This window comes from Lactuca saligna, chromosome 3, assembly GCF_052625555.1.
Source record: "Lactuca saligna cultivar CGN05327 chromosome 3, ASM5262555v1, whole genome shotgun sequence".
Classification (NCBI taxonomy): domain Eukaryota; kingdom Viridiplantae; phylum Streptophyta; class Magnoliopsida; order Asterales; family Asteraceae; genus Lactuca; species Lactuca saligna.
In genome coordinates this window covers 31,525,299-31,531,988 of record NC_136419.1, presented here as the reverse complement: position 1 = coordinate 31,531,988, position 6,690 = coordinate 31,525,299, and the positions used below count along the sequence as shown (strand labels likewise).

The window sequence follows — 6,690 nt, the reverse complement described above, 5'->3', positions numbered from 1 at the left end:
TCTATTTAGGGAATTTTAAATGTTAATTTTAGTTTTTCCATATAATAAATAATAATGTATTAAAAGTGTATAATTAAAAAACTTAATCATATTTTTTAGGTTTTGAGTACTAATTAAGAACGGAGAGGAGCGTGAAGCCGGTTCCCAAAATGCCTATATAACAGCACAGCATTTGAATTGATGTTAAAAGTAAAATCGCTATGTTATTTGTATGCTTATATTCCAAAGTCAAAGTCAACACTTTATCTACAAACTAGCTAGTCCCAGGACTTGGTATACGGTGCCAGGAAATTAAAGCACATATATTTGTAAGAAATAATTTCAATTTATGTTTGAGAAAAATATACATTTGATGAGATACGTTTTATTTATAAGTTTGATAATTATTCTAAAAAACGTGTGTTGTTCAAATTTTTGCAAAGATTTCAATCCGAAAGTTAAAAGAAAAAGGCTAAAAATCTGAACATATGTAATATCAATTTGTTCACTGCTTCATTGGTTTTTAGAATGCGAATTTAGTAGTCTATAGGGAAAAAGTCAACACGCCATATATCTTCAACGCTGCACCTGTATACCCTAAAATAGAATCAGTTGAACACCATCCTCCTTCCCGCATTTTTCAAACATCTTTGAATTGATCACCATCCTCCTTCCGAGGTTTTTCAAACACCTTAATTTGAACCGATCACAATTTTTATAACCCCATTTGAAGTCAACTGTATGCTCTCTGCTGTATATAAATACGCCATTGCTATTGATCAAGCTCACCAAATTAACTAAACATGAAGAAGTGTCAACTTAGATCTTCAGTTTTGCTCATGGTTCTAAGTTTCTTGTTTTCTGTTTCATGGGCAACGTCCTTATCAACCTCAAGTTCTGGCGATCTAATAAGCTGCCTACAGTCCAACTCCAACAATGTCACTGCCATTTCTCAACTCATTTTCAGCCCTGTCAATGCTTCCTTCCTACCCATTTGGCAAGTGGCAGTTCAAAACACCAGGTTCCTTAAACCCTCCACGCCTAGACCATCAGTGATCGTGACACCTATGGAGGAAACCCTTATAAAAACATGTGTATACTGCGCCAAGAAACACGGCTACGAGATCAGGATCAGGAGTGGGGGCCATGACTACGAGGGCCTCTCATACACTGCTGATGTTCCCTTTGTTATGCTTGATTTCACCAACATGAGGTCTATAGACGTGGACGTAGCAAAAAGGACTGCTTGGGTCCAAGCAGGCGCTACGCTTGGTGAACTCTACTACAAAATTTCACGAGAGACGGATACCTTGTATTTCCCGGCAGGTGTTTGCCCTACGGTGGGTGTTGGTGGTTACATGGGCGGTGGTGGCTACGGAAACCTGTTGAGGAAATACGGTACTGCAGCCGATAATGTTCTGGATGCTCGCTTCATGGATGTTGATGGGAATATTCTCGACCGGAAATCAATGGGAGAAGATTTGTTTTGGGCGATCCGAGGAGGTGGATCTTCAAGTTTTGGAATTGTTCTTGCATGGAAGCTGAGCTTGGTTCCAGTTCCAAAAAAAGTAACTGTCTTTATACTCAATAAAACTTTGGAACAAGGGGCAACCGAAATCTTCCATAAATATCAATACGTTGCACCAAATATCGATAGAAATTTGCACATAAGAACTCAAGTTTTTGCCGAATATATCGGCAACACCACCAAGAAAACCATAAGAATTATGTTTGAAGGAATATATCAGGGCACAACAGACACATTGCTTCCGTTGCTTTACAGAAAATTTCCAGAGCTCGGTGTTACCCGAGAGATTTGTGAAGAAATTAGAATGGTGCAGTCGACCCTTGTGTTTTGGGGGTTGCCAAGCTCAACCCCGACCGAGATTCTTACGAACCGATCTGCCATTGCCAAGCTGAACAACAAAAGCAAATCAGACTACACCCGGGCACCCATCCCCATAAGAGGACTCAAGAAGATATGGAGAAAGCTTATCCAAAACGATGAATCGGCGCTTCTGATGATCAATCCATTTGGCGGAAGGATGGCTGATTTCTCCGAGACAGCAATTCCGTATCCTCATAGAGCGGGGGTGTTGTTACAAATTCTAAAGACTGTCAATTTTAACGGTCAACCTTCAGACACAACCCCTACGTCCCTCAGGAGGATAGCTTGGCTGCGAAGCTTGGATGCGTTAATGACGCCTTATGTGTCAAACAACCCCAGAGAGGCATATTCCAACTACAATGATCTGGATTTGGGTGTTGGAAGTACTAACTACCAAGAAGCAAGTGTTTGGGGTGAGAGATACTGGAAGAGGGACAACTTCAAGAAGTTGATTCGAATCAAGGCCAAAGTTGATCCTCACAATTTCTTTAGGCGCCCACAGAGTATTCCTGTTTTCTAAAACCCCCGATCATTTTATTAATTCTTTTAATTGTTTTCATGAAAAACTAGCAACAATGCTACTTTCTGTCAGCTTCTTTTCCTAGTGTATATGATCTCCATGCTAACAAAGATGTTTAAAAGCATGTGGTCAAATTCTAATTATGAATTTATCTAATAAATACATTGTCTTATTAAGACATTTTACATCATATTTCTTTCTTATACTTCCTCTTGTCTAAAAATTATGTTTTTTTTTATTAAGATAGTTTGGGTCAATACAACTTTAGACTTGGGATACGTAGTGTGAAAAAAAAATGTATCATTTGGACGGCCTACACCGAACCCGCCATAGAGTTATCATGTGGGGGTAAATGCTGAAATATTACGATCAATATTTTGGCAGAACAATAACGTTAAAACTAGGGATGAGCAGCGGAAGCGGGTACCTGCTTACAAAACCGGAACTGCCTCAGGACTGTGAGTTCTGGAACTGGAACTGCCTTAGGCGGTTCCGGTTCCAATTTTTATTTTTACGAAACCGATACCCGCTGGATACCCGCCGGTTCCGGTTCCGATACTGGGTACCCGGAACCAGCGGTTAACCGGAACAGGTACCTCCGAGTACCCGTCTTTTTTTAAAAAAAATATATATTAAATTTTTTTATTTTGTTAATTTTGTTTTTAAAAAAATAGGGCAAAAGAACTTATACCTGATTTCCTTACCTTAGTCGTTTTAGGGTTTTTGATATTCATTCTTACGAAAAGAAAAAAGAACACGCCGACACCATAGCCTCTCTTCTTGTCGTCACTCTCCCTATCAAACCGGCAATAGTTTGTTCAATCGAAGCTTCAATCGCTCCCGTTACCGATTAACCAGAAATACCACAGTAGTCTTCAATCGTTATGTTCAATCGACGCTTCAATCAGTAGGCTCAATTGGTAGGCTCAATCGAAGTCAGTTTCCAATCTAAATCTCTTCACTCCTCCTTTTCCCTCCGTCCCTCCACCTCCCATCGGAATGGATTCGTCGTCAAAGTTGTAAGTAGCTCAGAATCCCTCACTTTGTTTAGTTGTGTGGTGAGGATCAAACATTAGACATTAGTTCATTCAAAAAATTGAAACTATGTTGTACAACACCATTATACCAATATCTAAATTTTATTATCATGTTCTCGTTGGTTATGGAAGTAGATGTATTCGGTATGGATTTGAAATTTTGGAATGTATTTTAGTGTTTATAGGGCCTTCCACTGGTCGGAAATGTTGCACCAGATTTTGAAGCCGAAGCTTTTTTTTTGAGCAAGAATTCATCAACGTAACTAAATCGACTCATAATGATTACATATACATAATGATTATATATACATAAAATCCCAGATTTCATAACTTTGTAAGAACTTTATGAATTATAGGTTAAGCTCTCTGACTACATTGGCAAAAAAATGTTGGATTAGTGTCTAAGCCCGTAACTATATTTGGTAAAGTACTTGACCCGGTTGTGCATGGTTCTTTTGGGTTGTCTTCACCGAAGCAACATGATAGGATGATTTATTAAGAAAGAGGTTATTATGATTTATTAATATGTTATATGAATAATATATTAATGGAGAAATCACACAATTAAATTAATATTAGACAAGAATTAATTTTGTGGCTAAAAGATATTAATTTAATATTAGGGATTTCAACTGTCAAATGTGTGATAGTTGAGTATTGGGCTGAGGAGCCTCTTGGACTAGGCATGGATGAAATTAGGATGTGTCCATCCATAATTTCGGCCCTATGGCCTCATTCCAAAAGCTTCCTTGGATAGCTTAAGGCCTAAGTTGTCCATTAGGGTTTTGACTGAAACCCTAACATCTTCAATATAAATAGGACCCTTAGGCTCCAGAATTCGGCTACCCTATTCCTAAGAGTGCAAGAGTCAAATTCAAGAGCCTCCAGCCTATCTCCAAGATCATTCTTTTGCTATTGGTGTTTGTAAACCATTAGATGAGTGACACTTGTGACTCTAAGCTTCAAAGACAAGAAGATTCAAGCAAGCAACAAGAGGTAATGATCTAGAACTAATTTGTTTAATTAATTTCGAATTATACTCATTAGATCTAGGGTTTGAAAGTCTTGGATAAATGAATGTATAATTAGAGAAACCTAGATCCAAGAATTAGGGTTTGCATGAGCACATAGGATGTTCTTTTGGCTCAAACCCATCAAGAAATATGTCATTTTCTTTTTCTACCCTCTTGATTTCACTTTCGTTTGTCCAACAGGTGAGTTTCACTTTCACTTTCACATTACTTTTAAACATAATTTGATCCAATTTTTCTCTTAATTATGTGTTTATCATGTAGAAATCAATGCATTCAGTGATAGATAGGCAGAATTTGACAAGAAAAACACAGAGATATTGGGTGTTTCAGTAGACATTGTGGTAAATTCAAATCCTTCCTTTACCATGATTTTTTCTTAATACAAAATTTTACATTATGATTTATGAATTTATGATTCTATTTTCTTTTTTCTTAATACAAATATAACCCAATTGATTCGTGTTGTTGTTGTAGTTGTTGTGTTGTCTTTTGGATGAGCTTAAGCACATACAACAAGCTATTGCATTCCTGGTATGCATATAGATATTATTGCCTAATAAAAATCATTTAATAATCATGTATATGAGTCGTAATGTTGGTTTTTTTAGGTTACCCAGCAAAAGCAAAACAGGACAGTGCATGAAATACCTGTAAGTTTGTGGAGATTTGAGATTATATTTTATCATGTTTAAACTTTCAGGTTTTTGCTAATCAAATGGTCTAACTTAAAGATTGTGATGGAATATGCATGCAATATACTGTTCTCGATGAGCTGACAAGATCAATGGATCTAATTCAAGGCTATGTTGTTTTTGCTGGGTTGTTTTTTCCTGTTGTTGTTTTATGTTTATTGTTTGTAATTTTTCATTTTCATCATCTTTACTTGTTAAATTTCACTTGAATTGAAATGTTTTCTATGATTTTTTTTAATTATGGGAAGTGTTTTTAATTTTTAATAGGTTGTTATGTAAAAGATCAAGTTATTATAATGGTTTTATTATCATATCTTATACATTTGATGTTTGTAAATGTTAATATCCATGCCATACACTCTATAATTTATAAATAAAAAGTTTTATATTTAAGAAGTCGGGTACTTGGAACCGGAACCGGTCCCAGCGGTTCCGGGAGCGGTTCCAATTTTCTAGGAACCGATGTAGGCGGTTCCGGTTCCAATAATTTAAGAACAGCCGGTTTCGGAAGCAGTTCTCGTTACAACAAATTATACATAACAATATGAATAAATTACTTAATTAAGTATAATGATTTTTCAAAGCATAAATAACATGAGTATGTTTGTTCGTTTGACATCTACTTTCAAATAAAAATTGATTTGATCAAAAGTGGCATCTTTGAATAAAAAGTTAGTTAAATTATCCATAACTTTACGCGATCCATATTTACTTATTATATATTCTTTTAGTTTATTTAAATAAGAATTGACGTGACTATCCAAATAACAACATTCTTTAGTCAACATTGTAGTTGTTAATTTGAACAAATTAAATTTAAATAGTAGAATGCATGCGACCTAGCATTTTGATTCCACTAGCTAGAAATAGTCAATTAGGCACTACATATTATGCGTTCATTCCTTTTATAGATTTTATTTCAATAGGAAAACTTGTGTCTTGAAGGTATGATATGACTAATTATATTTTGGTTAAGTTGGTCTCGTTAAATATTTTTGAATAATCGTTAAAAGTATATTACTTTGTTAACTAGAAGCATCGTGTTACAATTACTAGTCATGTGGGCTAATATCGATCGGAATCATGAATAAGAACAATAGATGTGTTTCTGTTTCTTGCCTGCCTAAAGATTTGGTAATTATGGATCTTCTTCTCGATTTCTAAATCATATAATTACAAATATAATAACACTTTTACAAGAACCGGCCATGGGCAGGCTATACACTAACACCTGCCGTAGTTTGATCAGAAGAGGAGACTTTCAAATGTTCAAACTTAATTAGATATTAATGAATAGAGAATTCAATACACCAATGTTGAAGATTTCCGCATGTTTGGTGCTTGAAGGAATATACATTAATTTGGTGTCGATTGCCGCTCCGATAGCTAAGGCACCTTACCGTCTAGCTCAGCCCGAGATGCAGGAGCTGTCTATGCAGTTTCAGGAGCTGCTAAACCGAGGGTTTATTCGTCCGAGTAGTTCCCCTTGGGGAGCATCGATCCTGTTCGTGAAGAAGAAGGACGGGTCACACAAGATGTG

The 6,690-nt window shown here is 36.2% G+C and overlaps 1 pseudogene; it reads left to right on the top strand.

Annotated features, from left to right (window-relative positions):
- The first annotated feature begins 628 nt into the window (after positions 1 to 628).
- LOC145035003 (berberine bridge enzyme-like 8 pseudogene) lies at positions 629 to 2,551 on the top strand (annotated as a pseudogene).
- The last annotated feature ends 4,139 nt before the right edge of the window (positions 2,552 to 6,690 follow it).